This window comes from Manis javanica, chromosome 15 (genome assembly GCF_040802235.1).
Source record: "Manis javanica isolate MJ-LG chromosome 15, MJ_LKY, whole genome shotgun sequence".
Taxonomy (NCBI): domain Eukaryota; kingdom Metazoa; phylum Chordata; class Mammalia; order Pholidota; family Manidae; genus Manis; species Manis javanica.
In genome coordinates, this window is record NC_133170.1 from 8,321,191 (window position 1) to 8,336,623 (window position 15,433).

General features: G+C 41.8%; 1 long non-coding RNA gene across 1 annotated transcript in view; it reads right to left on the bottom strand.

Moving 5' to 3' along the window:
* Positions 1-1,463: 1,463 nt before the first annotated feature.
* LOC118972742 (uncharacterized) overlaps positions 1,464-15,433 on the bottom strand; it is a 202,328-nt gene continuing 188,358 nt past the window's right edge. Inside the window, exons 2-4 of the long non-coding RNA XR_005061823.2 lie at positions 4,303-4,397; positions 2,875-3,030; positions 1,464-1,553 (exon numbers count right to left, since the gene is read on the bottom strand). This is a non-coding gene — a long non-coding RNA (uncharacterized lncRNA). The remainder of the gene's footprint in view (positions 1,554-2,874; positions 3,031-4,302; positions 4,398-15,433) is intronic.

Genomic DNA, 15,433 nt, shown 5'->3' on the forward strand with positions numbered 1-15,433 from the left:
CGGCTTTCTTGATGATTTAAAGGTAAGGAAACTGAAGACAACAATCAATTTCCAGAGGGAGAATATTAGGTATTTTGGTCTTGACAGTTAATTATTCAAGAAGTCTTATGACATCACCTGTTGGGAGCTTAGAGGGAATCCCTCTGTAGAAGACATGGAAGAACCCTCTTGAACCCTAATGGACTGAAGCTATCAGTTACTAGTCCAGAGGCCAAGACTCTTCTAAGGCCACACTGAATAGGGTTCATGCTGAACATGTAACATGCAGGGATGGCACAGGAGGAGCATAAGTTCCTATACCGGGAGGGCAAGAAGGATGGGCTGGTCAGAGGTCTTTTTTCAAAGATGCCAGGGAGAAACTTGACCCCAAAGACAGAGAGGACCCACAGGGAAACCTCAGTACAGGGACAATAAACTACTGGTGAAATTAAAAGGAAAATTTTGAGAATATTAGAATATTTGTTCCTCTATTTTTCCAAGACTTTGAAAACTCTTATTTTTCCAAGGACTTGGACCATATATATATTCAGGGAGAAGGGCTCCTAACAGGTAGCACTGTATCGATAAAGCTGATAGAAACATTCAAGTTCAAGGTGATGTTGTTTATGTGCTACACTAGTTATATATATGTATATATATGTACACAAAGGACTTTTTTTCCCTCTCTTTACTAAATGGGTCCTAGGAACACACTGGAAAAGATGATGCAAGAATAAATGGTTACCATTTAAGAAGTAACAGAAGATTTTAGGCTGCATTGCCTGCATCGAGATCACATTATTCATTACTCCGTTCTTCAAAATCCCCCAGTGGATTTCTCCCACACTCCAAATAAAGCTGAACTTCTTTGCCGAGGGGAACAAAATTCTGTGCATTGACCCTCTCCTTCCCTCACCAGGTCGGTCCCCTCCCGCCCTCTCCCTTCCGGCTCCAGCCGGCCAAATCCGCGCTGTCCCCTGGCCGCCGCACTGCCTTTCCTGTCCGGCCCGCTGTCTCCCTAGATCTTCGCCTCACTTCTTCTCTCATTTCATGCAGGTTTCTGCTCACACAGTACTTTTTAAGAGAGGCCCTTCCTGGGTGCTAGAACCTGTGAGGTAGAATGAGAGTTGGGCTGGGGTTCCCCGATTCTGGAGGGGGAGGCTGAATCAGAATCAGGCTCACTGGGACCGTATCCCCATTATGTGCCGAGACTAGTGTGAGCAGGGAAACATGGTGATCCCGACGCAGCCTCAGGTTCAGACTGTAATACCTTTTCTCTTACAACACTGTTCAGCCACAGGGCTTGACTTGGAACTACTGTGGTTCTATGCAGAACTGAATGCTGGGAGGTACTCCACCAAAACTCTCACCGTTCAGATGTAACACATCAAAACATGGTAACCAGATCCTTCTGAAAATGAAGTTTCCAAGAAAGGCGATCCTCCCCACACCATTTAAGAACACCTATTAGTTTTGTGGACTCACCTTTGCACAAACCCTCCAAGACGTCAGAGTAGGGGTGCACCTCCTTGATGTTGTCGATGAAACAGTCGTCAACCCTGAAGACTGACTGCCTAGGGCAGAGCAAAATGGAAGCAACAATAAGTCATCTGACATCCAAAATTTGACAGGCAACCCATGCTTCAATCTCTTTTCTCTATGATACAAAGTAATAATAAAACTAACAGAAAAGAGAACAGAGAATGAATGTTTTTGACTCCTTTATTCTTGAATATCATGAATGAATACTTACCATGAAAACACTGAGTATAGACGGGAGAGCATCTAATTATCAAATTTTAGTTTTACAAACCTGCTTTTCACTTTGGAATGTTTCTAGGCAAGGTTGTTTATCCATAATAAATCACGCCGCAAATAATTTCCTAAAGTTACGGCAGTGCTAACTCCTTCGGTACCAAGCATGACGAACTCACGTTGGGTAATAAGTCTTGGCAGTATGCAAGTGGAAGAGATGGAAAGAGATGCTATCACAGTTTATAAACAAAAAAGGGGAATGGCTCACGTCACATGAATCTGTTCACACTTGAGAGTGCCAAGGTATTTTTTTAGGTTACAATGCCGATCTTTATGATGATAAGGAATAGAGACAAACTGCCTTGCTTTTCATTCATCAGCACAAATGAGGTGGGGTTTCTGCATGTGCAGGTGTGCTTGGCAGGAGTGCACACATGCCTGAGATTCTTGCTCATGCAGGTCAGGTGTGTAAGAGGGGAAATATTCTGGACGATGTTTTCCAAATTTATAGAACACAGTCCCAGGAGAAGGCCTCCACCGCCATAATGTAACCATTCCAAGATATAGGCCATGTGATGGGATGGGCCCCAGAACTGGATCAAAGTAAAGTTAGGTGGTTCACCCAGAACTACAGTTTTTAATTGAGAAGGAACTCAAGTCCTTGGGTTTGTCTCAGATCTCTCTTCTGGAACCTTCACCTAGGCAATGCTGATTCATTATAATAGTATTGGTCCTGAAATATTCTCCTTTAAAAGACACATAACTTAAAGAAATGGCTGATTCTGGAATTAAAACAGGGAAAAGGTAAGATGGATCTGGAGCATCTTGCAATGTAAGTAAGCAAGGAGGTGCTCAAAAAACAAAAGGGAAGTTTAGTATTGGGTCATATATATTCTTAATAAACAGCCTAAGTGATGCTAAGGTCATCAATTCTGAACCATGTTTTGAAAACACTGACTTAGAACCATCACCCCCTGCCTTTTAATAAATAGATGAGGAACGTGAAATAGCGTAGGCTTCCGAGTTAAAGTCGGGTTGGCGGCACTAGCAGCAGGTTCTAAGGTAAATGTGCCCGTAAGTGAGCTGAGATGCATTATTTATGGACCATTTACACATACATGCATTCTCCTTCTAGCTTACCTTCCAGTTTGCACTTGACTGTCTTTCATTGCTTCTCCTTTTCTGTTCTTTTTATCCTTTCTGGGTCATATCTTTTAAAAAGTGTGTTTGCAGTTGTGACTCTGTGGTCCATCTACCACGTTTAGCCGGTCTTAGCTTCTCCTTGTCCCCCAAGGCCTAGAACACAACAGATTTTCATAAATATTAGCTGAATGGGTGACTTAGAATCAGAGATGTTTGCAAGTGAAACAACAGGAGAGAACATTCGATTCTTTGAAACTTTTGTTAACTGAGAAACACCAATTCTTCCTCAACTACAGCAAAATTCTTCTATTAAACGAGATGAATTGTGCACCTGCCACTTTCCTCACACAATGTCTCCGATTCAGAATTTCAGTCATTTTCCCCGATGCCAGCCGTGGTTAGACGGAGGGCTCCTCATGGTTGCATTCACAGCTTGACTCTGCTTTTGGCCTGGCACGGAGTCAGCTCCTAAAAATCTCCAGATAAGTCTTCCCTTGGATAAAAGTGAATCTGGTCTAAAGTGATCTTAATTAAGGTCTAGTTCAATAGCTTGATGACAAGGTAGGAAAATCAGCAACGAGAAGGAGTGGCGAGTGCCCCAGGCAGACCCATGGCTCCTTGCTCTAGGCAGGCCTTTTCAAACTGGCATTTTAAAATTTCAGTTCACTTCTGTTGGAAGAGAGGAATAATCATGTATCAAAGGGGTGGGCTAAGAGGGTCCGGGTGGCAGGGCCTCTCTGGCCCCAGACTTGCATATCCCACTTGATAAAAAGAGAGGCTCTGCATAAGTAAAGCTTCACAGTGAACCAGAACCCTCTGCAAATTGTTTCAGGCTCAGTATTGCATAAATCCATCAAAAGGTTTTATTACCTGTTACCTGTCATTCTTTTTTTAACCTGCCATTCCTGGTTACTGCTCTGCCTAAAATCGTCTTATGTCTTATTTGATCCTTGCTTCCGATAGTATTGATCAGTTTAGGTCTTCCTGGGTCTAAATTGCAATGAAACTCTCTAGAAAGCAGAAATACTGTACTTGCTATTACTGTAACGTCCAACAGTAATATCTGTTCTCTATTTTTTTTCATTTAATTTAATCACTTTCAATATTTTACCTTTTTTTAAAAAAAATATTACAATAGTGGAGCTAGAATGGACTTGAGAGGCAGATACACTGGATTGAAGGTGTGAATCTACCACTTGTCCTGGCTTTGGGACTTTGATGGAGCTACTTCTCCCTAAGCTCTCCGGGGGATTCTAGCACAGCCAGTGTCAGAACTACGAGAGCTCAGTGCACGGTAGTGATCATCGTTCTAGGGTGACAATGAATAACTTCTTCTTAGGAAACTTAGAAAATGCTAGCAGTTCTTCAGCCACCACAGAGAAGATGAAAATCTATGGACTGTAAAAATAATCGGTGCATTCTCACCTGCCCTTACGATCAGCCACGCCGGAAGAGAGTCATCCACCTTTTTCCATCTTTCCTCTGCAACTTTGGATGCCCTGAACATGGTTTTATAGGTTCTGTGGAGAGAGGAGAGACCTAATATCAGCAAGACTAAAAAGAAACATATTTTTGTTTACAGTAGTTATTACTCAGAGATACTCTACCATGGTGGCATACAAAATTTGTTGTAAAATTAAGGGGAAAAGCCCCTTAAAATGAGTCAAAAATAATTATTACATATACATTTACAGATACAGCATGCAGAAATTTTTAAATGTTTCATGTTTACTTCTTTATAAAACTTCATATGGGAAATGAATTTAAAAATCTTTAATATACTTTAGTGTACTAAAGAAAGTTATAAGCTATTTTGAGATGAATGTAAGTTCTAAAGTTTTCTATCATGTTTTTTGGAAGAATCTACACAATCGTGGCTTTTTCTTTCAGTCTAGAAAAATACAGAAATCTCATAGCAGTTTGTTACTAGTATTGGGGGATCCATAATTAAGTTATTCCATACTTAAAAGGTAACCTGAGACAGTAAGTCAGAACAAACATTTTCACATGCTAACAAAACCAGAGTAGGGGTAAGGCCCGAAGGGATGAATAAAGGTCTGATTTCTTCTGTAGCTTGTCCAGAGGTCTAACTACAAGGAGAATTCATATACAGTACTATGTTGAAGGTAAATACATTATTATTTTTATTATTGCCAGTAAAAATAAATTTATTCTTTGTACCAGAGAGACTATATAAGCAACCAAAAACAACCACTTAAAAGAATTACTGCAATGTTTGGAAAGGTGCAAAAGAAAATTTGCAATGAGATACCTGTTTTAGAACACATTCACATCAAAGACACAGGGTATGTATTTGTGGGTTTTTCCATAAGATGCAACTACCATGTAGTACTAAAATATTGATTTCAGAAAGATGCAACCTCAAAGTTGCAGGCACTGATGCTAAGTGCATCGTCTCATTCAATCCTCACAACTACCTAGCCATTATTATCCCTAGTTTGCAATGAGGAACCTGGGGCTGGAAGGGTTGGAGTCCACTACCAAGAGTATGTTCCAGGACCAGCAACAACTGCTTTACCCGGCAGCCTGTAAGAAATGCATAGACAGGCTCTTCCCCAGAACTAATCAGTCAGCATCAGTCTTTCAACAAGATCTCTAGGTGAGTCTTATGTGAGGGTAGCACTAGTGTAAGTTGTCCAGGCCATGCATTTAGATACTGGCTTAGTCAATGTTAGTATAAAGCAGGCTTGAAAATGTATATCCTAGGAAGTAAATGATACTATTTCATACTTTGAAATAAGAGAGCTAAGAGAGGTAAGACTATGAAAATGGGCACCACATTGATCACATATAAGTCAATCTGGATTGGGGGAGGGTGATTATGGTTGCAGACCCTATGGGGATGAGCAGGAGAGGAATCCTTCCATAGACACGTGCCCTCTGCCCAGATGCCAAGGAACAAGCACCCCAGTGCCCACACCTCAAAGTGTTAACTCCCCTCCACCCACAGGAAGTTCCTGTGCTGAGACTGGGTCCTGCTCCTACAACGGAACAGCACCGCTGGGGGTTGAACACATTTCTTGCTATAGTCCTACAAACTCTCATAAAGGCACCTGCTCCTCCCATTTATACCTAGGAAACCCCACAGGTATCTTAGACATGCTCACAGCTAAGTTCCACCAGTTGCCACTTGGTACGCTCCCAATTTTTCTATTCCCAAACCCCTTCACAAGGTCCACACAGATCCTGCTCTTCAGCCAGCCACAACTGTGGCTTCCCTTGAAACCTTCTCTTTTCACCAGGTGGCAGACAGCACAGTGTTTCTGGAAGTCCTAAAGGTAGGTGGTATCTTGTGCAGCCTGCTAAAAGGAGGACACTGTCTCTTGGGGTCGCCCCCCACATGGCTGGGGAGCTCGTACAGAAGTCCACACCATGTGACCACATGACAGCCCCCCCAGCCCCCACCTATGACTTCCTGCCGGACCAGCCTCCTCCGTTCTCTCTGCCTGTCCAACACTGCTTACGTCACTGGATCTGCAGGCTTTGGACAGCACCTGGTGCATCACAGATGCTCAGTAAACACTCATACTTTTGAATAGATGACTGATTCTCCGTAGTGCCTCATGTTAACCTGGAAGGTCTGGCCACCAAGTCACAGAGATGCTCAGACATGTCTGAGCCACCTCAGTGGAGACAGCATAAGCTCTCAAAGGGACTTCCTTCCATTAACAAGGAGGATGGATTCTACAAGACTGATATAATTAAAAATTAGGAAGTAGCATGGCCATCCTTTCTCTCTCTGCATACCTGTGTGAGATGCAGACTTCCTGCCTCTCTCCCCAGCAGGCTTGTCCCCTGGAGCCCCTGGGAGGCTGCCTACCCTCCTGAGACACTGTACTCACCGATTCTGAAGCTGTATGAAGGTCAGGCCCGGTCTGGCTGCCCCGGCTCTAGGTGATGGTCAGAGGGGGCTTCTCAGGGCTGCCCCAGCCACCTCCTTTGCTGTAGGTACAACTGAGCCAGCACCGAGGAGATGGGGCTTCTCCCACTAACAGTCCACGTGGCCCAAGAGAGCTCTAATCTCAGGGCATGTGTGAATCAGGACCCCAGGGAATTGTTGTATGTTTGGGTTCCTTTCATTTTACTGGGGGAAAGGGCTGTGTAACCAGAGACTAAACTAAGTGCTGTAAAGTTAATTATTGCATTTAATTGAATCCTTACAGCCCCTTTGTGAGATAAAACATTTTTTAGATGAGAAACCAAGGCTCAGGCAAGTCAATGAGTTAAGGTAACTAAACAGTAACACGGTAAATGGTAGGCTGGCTTAAAACTCACATCTGGGGGCCTGCACACATGGTCCGAGCCTTCTGACAAGTGGAGACATGGGCATCTTTGTGAGTGTGCACTTGCCCTCAGCCAAGACAGAATCAGTGACTCTGAGTTTAATGACGGAAATGACGTAGGTGGTGGTATTAGGTTTACACCTCATCACACCTATAGAGGCTTTTAAACAAGCTCATTTACACATCCGTGTAGAGCAACTGCTGCTGGAATACCCACTGGGTCTCTGCTGCGGGCGGCCATCCGAGCTGGTGCTGAACTGTCCCTGCATAACCATCAGCAAGGGACCCAGAACAGCAGCGGGGGCCCTGTGGACGGTGCTGACAGAGGCAGATGCAGGGCCACCGTCAGCCAGAGCCACCGTGACTGCGACTCAGCGACGAGTCTGTCACCAGGAACAGCTGCCTCCCTGGAGGCCGTGTGGGAGCCGCTCCCGGGCACCGTCCTGGGAGGCAGTCCAAGGCCACCTTTGGGAACTCAGATGGCATGTAGCCTGGGGAGACCTGCCTCCCCTCGCCGTTCCCTGTGTGAGTCACATTTATGAGGTTAGGGTTTGTTTTTGTTGATCCTTCAGAGAACTCACTGAGAGTGAGTAACACATTCCCCAGTGAAAACCTGGCAGGACTGGGGGCAGCGACACTGAGGCTTGGGGAGCCTCTGCGGAGAGCTTCAGGCCCCAGTGCTCTCGGGGGGAGGTGCCCAGGGATGGCAGCCGGGAGTTGTCACCTGTCATGCTCTTTAGGGTGTGCGGCCGGCCACTGCTCACAGAGAGTCAAACTCCGGGGGTCCCCATCATCCCCGGGCAATGATTTTTTCCCTTTAAAGCTGGTCTTATACTTCTGACACCTCCATCTATTTTTGGGGTGTGTAACCTAATTCCCTCCTGAAACTTCTGAGGGTTCTCATCTTGCTCTTTCTTTTCAAACACTTTCTGGGAGCTCTATTTACACGAGCTTGCTGAAGGGCCCTCAGACCCCTGTCCGTCAGCTGCAGGGCCCTCCAGGGCCGGCCATGCTTTCATCGTCCCAGTCCCGCCTGGGTCACCTCTTGTAGAGGCCTGAATGTTCCCTTGAGGTCCCCCCACCCAAACATTTCACTCTTCACTCGCCCACCAAAAACACCCTCAGCAATGCTTACATATAATAAGCGACCTTTTTCTAAGGCTTGAGGAATTCTTTCGGAAACACTGAAGTCATTTGTGGAGGCTTCTGTAAGCTCTGTCGTGTTGTGCTGCTAAGTTTCCAGGTAGTTACCGCAATGCACGGAGGCTCAGAGCAGCCTCGAACTGCCTTCTCCGCACAGACAGTCCCGTGGCGCTGGGCAGAGTTCCCCAGGGTGGGAGGTCAGGGCCCATCCATTTCTCAATGAAATGCGCCTCAAAGTATGGGCTGTCCCCACAGGCGTGGTGAGGAGGCTGATCGACATAATATACCGATGCGTTCACGGATATTAGAAAGTACAGCACAATGCCTGGCCTCCCATCGCCATCACGTGTCTTTGATGCTAAATATGGTTTCAATTCCTTTCCGTCAGCATTTGGATTCCCAGATACTTCGACTCTTCTATGATCAGGCAGCTCTCTGGAGATGATTCTTATGAATTTGATAAGTGTTTACAGAGATTTTTCCTTGTCTAGGATGATTATTTTTCCTGAGAAATTGCATTTGATAAGTTTACTAGTACCCAGAGCAGTCAAGGGTCTGAAGTTTTCTTTTTGTAATTTGTTTTCCCTTTTCTTATACACAAAGATGGCTGGAAATAGGTACTGAATTCTCATTACCTATTCCGCCCCATATATTCTCCTATGAAGATGCTGCAAGAAATGTAATTACATTTTTTCCAGTAAAATGATTACAGTAATTGTTTATAACTAAAAATGTTTTCTCATTACTTTGACAAAATGTTGTAAATGTTATTTGTCTTGTTCAGATTCACTTTTTTGATCGAGAGTAAAAAGTCTGTATATTCATGCTTAGTGTTGGAATATTTTATTGCAGACATTATAAACCAGACATATTTTAACTATTCTTTTTTTAACTCACTTTAAATTTTAAAATAGAAAAGATGTTCTAAACTTAACCAGAAACTGAATATATGCCTCCAAAGCACATCTGAGAATGTTGAAAAGATCCAAAGACCCAAGAAGAGGTCTTTCTTAATTATTTTAATCATTTAGTCATTTGGTCATAGCAAATATCCATAAGAAATAGATTTATAAATCAGTTCTTTTCTCCTAAATCAAGGCTATTAATTTTTATCCAGCTTTACTGAAGTATAATCGACACATAAAAAATTGAATATATTTCAGGTGTGCAATGTGTCATTTGGTAGATGTGCATCCACACATCAATCGTGTAACACGGCTAACATTTGTGTGTGTGTATGTGTGTGTGGTGAAAGCACCTGAGATCTACACTCGGGAAATTTCAAATGTTCGGTACAGTATTATTCACTCACGGCACCATGCTGTACATTAGATCCCCAGAACTTAGTCATCTTGTAACGGAAAGTTTGTACCCTTTGACCAACATTTACTTAGTTCCCCAACCCCCAGCTCCTGGCAACCACCATTCTACCTTCTGCTTTGAAGAGGTTTACTTTTTTAGACTGCACATAAGAGTGAGATCATGCAGATTTTTGTCTTTCTCTGGCTTATTTCGCTGAGCCTCACGTCCTGCAGGGTCATCCATGCTGCTGTTTACGACAGGATTTCCTTTTCCATACCTTGGCTGCTGTGAATGCCGCAATGCACGTGGGAGGGCAGGTAACTCTTCAAGATCCTCATATTTCCTTTGGAAATATACCCAGAGTGGGACTGTTGGATTATATGGTCATTCTATTTTTAATTTTTAAAGGACCTTCCATACTTCTATAATAGAGGTATCAATTTACATTCTTATCAGCAGTCTACTAGGATTCCTTTTCATCCATAACCTCGCCAACATTTATCTCTTGTCTTTTCTATAAAAACCATCTTAACAGGTATGAGGTGATGTCTCTTTGTGGTTTTGATTTTTATTTCCCCGATGATTAGTGACGTTGAGTGCCTTTTCATGTATCTGTTGGTCAGGTTCCTACATCTTCTTTGAATAAAATGTCTATTCACACCCTTTGCCCACTTTTAATTTATATATATTTTTTTGCTATTGAGTTGTGTATGTTCCTTATTTTATTTGGATATTAATACTTTATCAGATTTGCAAATATTTTCTTGAATTCTGTAGGTTGCCTTTTCATTTTGTTGATGGTTTTCTTTGCTGTATAGAAGCTTTTTGATTTGATATAGTCCTATTTCTTCCTTTTTGCTTTTGTTACCTGTGCTTTTAGGGTCATATTCAAAAAACCACTGCCAGGACCAATGCCAAGGAACTTTTCCTCTTAGTTTTCTTTTAGGAGTTTTACAGTTTCAGGTCTCACATGTAAGTCTTAAATCCATTCCAAGTTACATTTTGTATATGGTATAAGATAAGCATCTAATTTCATTCTTTTGCAAATGGATATCCATTTTTGTCAATATCATTTGTTGAAGAGATTATCCTTCCCCCAATGCATATTCTCAGCATCCTCATCAAAGACATCAAAGATTTCTGGGCTCTCTGTTCTGTTCCATTGGTTTATGTATCTGCTTTTCCGTCAGCATTCTACTGTTTTGGATACTAAAGCTTCACAATATAGTTTGAAATCAGGAAGTGTGACGCCTCCAGCTTTGTTCCACTTGCTCAAAATTGCTTTGCTATTCAGTCTTTTGTGGTTCCGTAACATTTTTAGAATTCATTTTTATTTTGTTTTTAGAAATTATTTTTATATTTACATTTCATGAAAAATGTCATTGGAATTTTAATAGATATTGTATTGAATATATGTAAATTCTAACAATAGCCATCCTTCCAATCCATAAACATGAGATATCTTCCCATTTATTTGTCTTCTTTGATTTCTATCATCAATATCTTATAGTTTTTCAGATATACAGACACAGCTTTGTTAAGTTTATTCCTAAGTATTTTATTCATTTTGATGCTTTGTCAATGGAAGTGTTTTCTTAATTTCTTTCTCTAACAGTTTATTGTTACAAATGCAGCTGATTTTAGTATGTTGGTTTTGCATCCTGAAACTTTAATGAATTTGTTTATTGTAACAATTTTTTGATAGCGTCTTTGGGGTTTTCTATATAGAATGCTATGGCATCTATAAACAGAGATAAGTTAACTCCTTCTTTTCTGATTTGGATGCCATTTACGTCTTTTTCTTGCCTAACTGTTCTGGCACTATGTTGAATAGAAGTGGTGAGAGAGGGCATCCTTGTCTTTTTCATGATGTTGAGAGGAAAAGTTTTCAGCTTTTTACCATTGAGTGTGATATTAGCTGTTATTTTGAGGCACATTCCTTCTATACCTTATTGAGAGTTCTTACAGTAAAAGATTGTTGAGTTTTGTCAAATGCTTTTTCTGAATCTGTTGAGATGATTATATAGTTTTATTCTTTATTCTATTAATGGGGTATATCACATTAATTGATTTGCATATGTTGAACCATCCTTGCATTCCTGGGATAAATCCACTTGGTCATGGTATATGATACTTTTAATATGATGTTGAATTCAGTTTGCTAGTATTTTGTTGAGGGTTTTTCATGTATGTTCATCAGGGGTATTGGCCTATAATATTCTTTTATTGTGACATCCTTATCTGGCATTGGTATCAGGGTAATGACGGCCTCATAAAATGAATGTGTAAATATTCCTTCCTCTTCAATTTTTTCAAAGAGTTTGAGAAGAATTGGTATTAATTCTTCTTTAAATGTTTGGTAGAATTCACCCATGACCTCATCTGGTCTGTTTTCTTCTTGTTGGGCGGTTTACGATTACCACTTCAATCTCTGTATTCATTATTGATCTGTTAGGATTTTCTGTTTTTTTTCATGATTCAGTCTTGTTAGGTTGTATGTTTCTATGATTATATCCATTTCTTCTAGGTTACCAATTTCTTGGTGGATGAGTTTTCACAGTAGTCTTTCATGATCCTTTGTATTTCTGTTGTATCAGTTGTAATGTTTCTTCTCTCACTTATAATCTTACTTGTTTAGGTTATTTTTTTCTTGGTTATTTTTGTGAATTTTGTGAATTTAAAAAAACAACTTTTATTTTGTTGATGTTTTCTATGGGTTTTCTAGACTATATTTCACTTACTTCTTCTCTAATTTTAGTAATTTCTTTCCTTCTACTAACTTTGGGCTTAGTTTGTTCATGTTTTTCTAGTACAAAGTTAGGTTAAAATTGTATACACTTAGGTTATTTACTTGAAATCTTTCTTTTTTCTTAATATAGGCATTTATTGCTATATTTCCCTCCAAGAACTGCTTTTGCTGCATCCCAAGAGTTTTGGTGTGTTTTGTTTCCATTTTCATTCATCTCAGTACCTTTGGATATCTCTTTTGATTTCTTTTTTGACCCATTGGTCATCAGGAGTATGTTGTTTAATTTCCAAGCATTTGTGAATTTTCCCACTTTCCTCCTGTCATTGATTTCTAGCTGCATACCACTGTGGTCAGAAAAGATACTTCACATCACTTTGGTTTACAGACAGGTCTGTGGTTGGTGGGCCTGTTACCTGATCCATGGATGGGTGTGGCTCTGACAAGGTCCCTGGGGGGACTTCTTGTATCACTAGGTCAGTTGCTAGGTGGGCAAAACTGGTCCTGGCCTGCACCTTATGGGGCCTGTAACCAAGTCATAGTGCTGCTTCAGAGTCCAAAGCCAGGACCAAGGTGTGCAGGCCTGACTCCAAGGTACAGGTATGTGTTCCTTCTGCTGGTTTCCTTGGTGGACAGGACTGCCCTTTGACAGTGGTTACGAGGGGCTAGAGTCAGGTCACAGAGTCACTTTGGAAACTGCTATCAGACTGTGGTCAGGGCTGACTGCAGGGTCACAGATGGGTATGTCTCTTGCCAGGTTTCTGGAAAGGCAGCATTGCTCCCAGACCATGGCTGGAGGAGCTGGAGCTGGGCCGTGGACTGCTTCCAGGCCCACAGCTGGACTAAGCTTGGCTTGCCTGTTACCCTAGGTGCAGGTGGGCACTGATCTTCCCTCATTGCTTGGAGGATGGACCAAAGCTAAACTGAGCTGTGGCTGAATTCACAGGGGGATGTGTAGCCAAACCACGGTCGGCAAGCCTGTCACCTGGGCTTGCTGCCTTATCAAGTCCCCTCAGCCCTGGGCTCCACCAGGGTTCACGACCTTTATCTGAACCCTAAAGTTCCCACAGAGATACTTGTACCTGTGGCTGCCAGAGTTTTGATTCTTTGGGAGGATACAAGCAGAGGACCTCCCATTCTGCCATCCTGCTGATATGACCCCCAGGTTTAATAATTTGTATACTGGGCAGGCTTACCGAATTCAGTAGATTTTTTTCCACCACTGAAAAATAGACCCACATACCTGACAATCCTTAAAGAAGGACTGGAGGCAAGGTTACAAAGGAGCGGGGCAGCTGCAGCTTCCATTATTTATAGTATTGTGATGAGGTCGGTGATGCTCTTGCATCCTCCCCTAGGCCCCCCAAAAACTGGACAAATAGCCAAAGCAACCATTTCTTGTTGATTACACATAAGACAATACTTGAGAAGCATTTACTGTCGAGAAACTCCTAGCGTGTCAGGTAAGAATGTGGGAGTCTGTGGTCTATTTCTCAGAGTTTCTTTAATCCCCCCAGTAATTCAATGATAACTATAGTTTTAGGAGCTTGTGACTGGCCTCAAAACTTGTAGTTTTGATTTGTCACAGGGGATGGAAACTCACAAATTGGCAACACTGCTGTATTTACTAGAATTAAGTCAATAGTAACCTGAAGTGGATTGTGATGAGATTATGATAAGTGAAAGATTCACTTTGTAATTCCCAGAGCAAAGAAATCTCAAAAATATAGTTGATAAAATGAGAGGGAATTAAAATTACATACTAAGTAATATTTATTTAACCAAAAAAGAAGTCAGTAAAGGAGGAACAGAGGAGCAAAAGTGAGGTGAGACATATAGAATACAAGTACCAAAACATAAATGAACTAAATACTCCAATTAAAAGTCACAGACTGTCACACTGGGTGTACATGGTATGTATGTTTCCTACAAGAGACACACTTTAGATCCGAAGACACAAATAAAGTTCAAAGTAAAAAGATGGAAGAAGATATGCCATGCAAATAATGATATAAACAGTATCTGTGAGGAAGCTATATTAATATCCTACCCATGTAATACTTCACAATCTCTCTGGATAGGAAACCTGGCCCTGTCCTAACTGGATCCTCCGCTGAGGACCTCGCAAGGGCAATCCATGTATCAGTTAGAGCCGTGGTTGCAAGTCAGGCTCAACTGGAGAATGATCTGATTCCAAGGTCACTTAGCTTGTTGGCAGCATCAGTTCTTTGCAGCTGTTGGACTGAAAACTCAGTTTCTTATGGGCTGTAAGCCAGAAGCCACCTTCCGTTTCATGCTACGCTACATGGGATTCCCCAGCATGCCCACTGGCTTCCTCTAAACCAGCAGGGGAGAGAGAATGGGAGACTCCAGGAAGATTACCGACCAATTTGACCTGACATATATAGAAAATGCCACCCAACAAGAGCAGAGTACACATTCTTTTCAAGAATGCATTGAACATACTCCAGGTAATTACTGCGTGATTCTATAAGCTGTTGAGTTTGTGGATATTCATTATGAAGCCGTACATAAGGAACACAAAGGGAAACTTCTTCAGCTTGATAAAATTTATAGCTAACATCACACTTAGTAGTGAAAGCCTGAGTGTTTTTCCTCCCCTCAAAGATTGGGAATCAGGAAATGATGTCCACTCTTGCCATTCTAGTCAACACTGCACTGGAGGTTCTAGCCAGGGAGGTAGGGCGGGGAAAAGAAATGAAAGGTGTATGGACTGGAAAGAAACAAGTAAAACTGTCTTTATTTGCAGACGATATAATTATGTAGAAAATCCTGTGGAATCTATATCAATTTTAATGTAAGTGAGTTTAGCAGGGTTGCAGGATACAAGATCAACCATCAATTTACCAAATCAGTTGTAGTTTTATATATTAAGAGCAATCCAACAAAGAAATTACAATAATTGTTCCATTTACAAAGAATATTCCTGGAGGGGGGGGGAGGAAGAGAGGGAGATACAGGGAGAGATTGAGACAGAATATTCCTCTAGGAACTGAAAGAAGTTGGGAGAGTGGTTTGAAATAGCGTTACAGAGGTCACA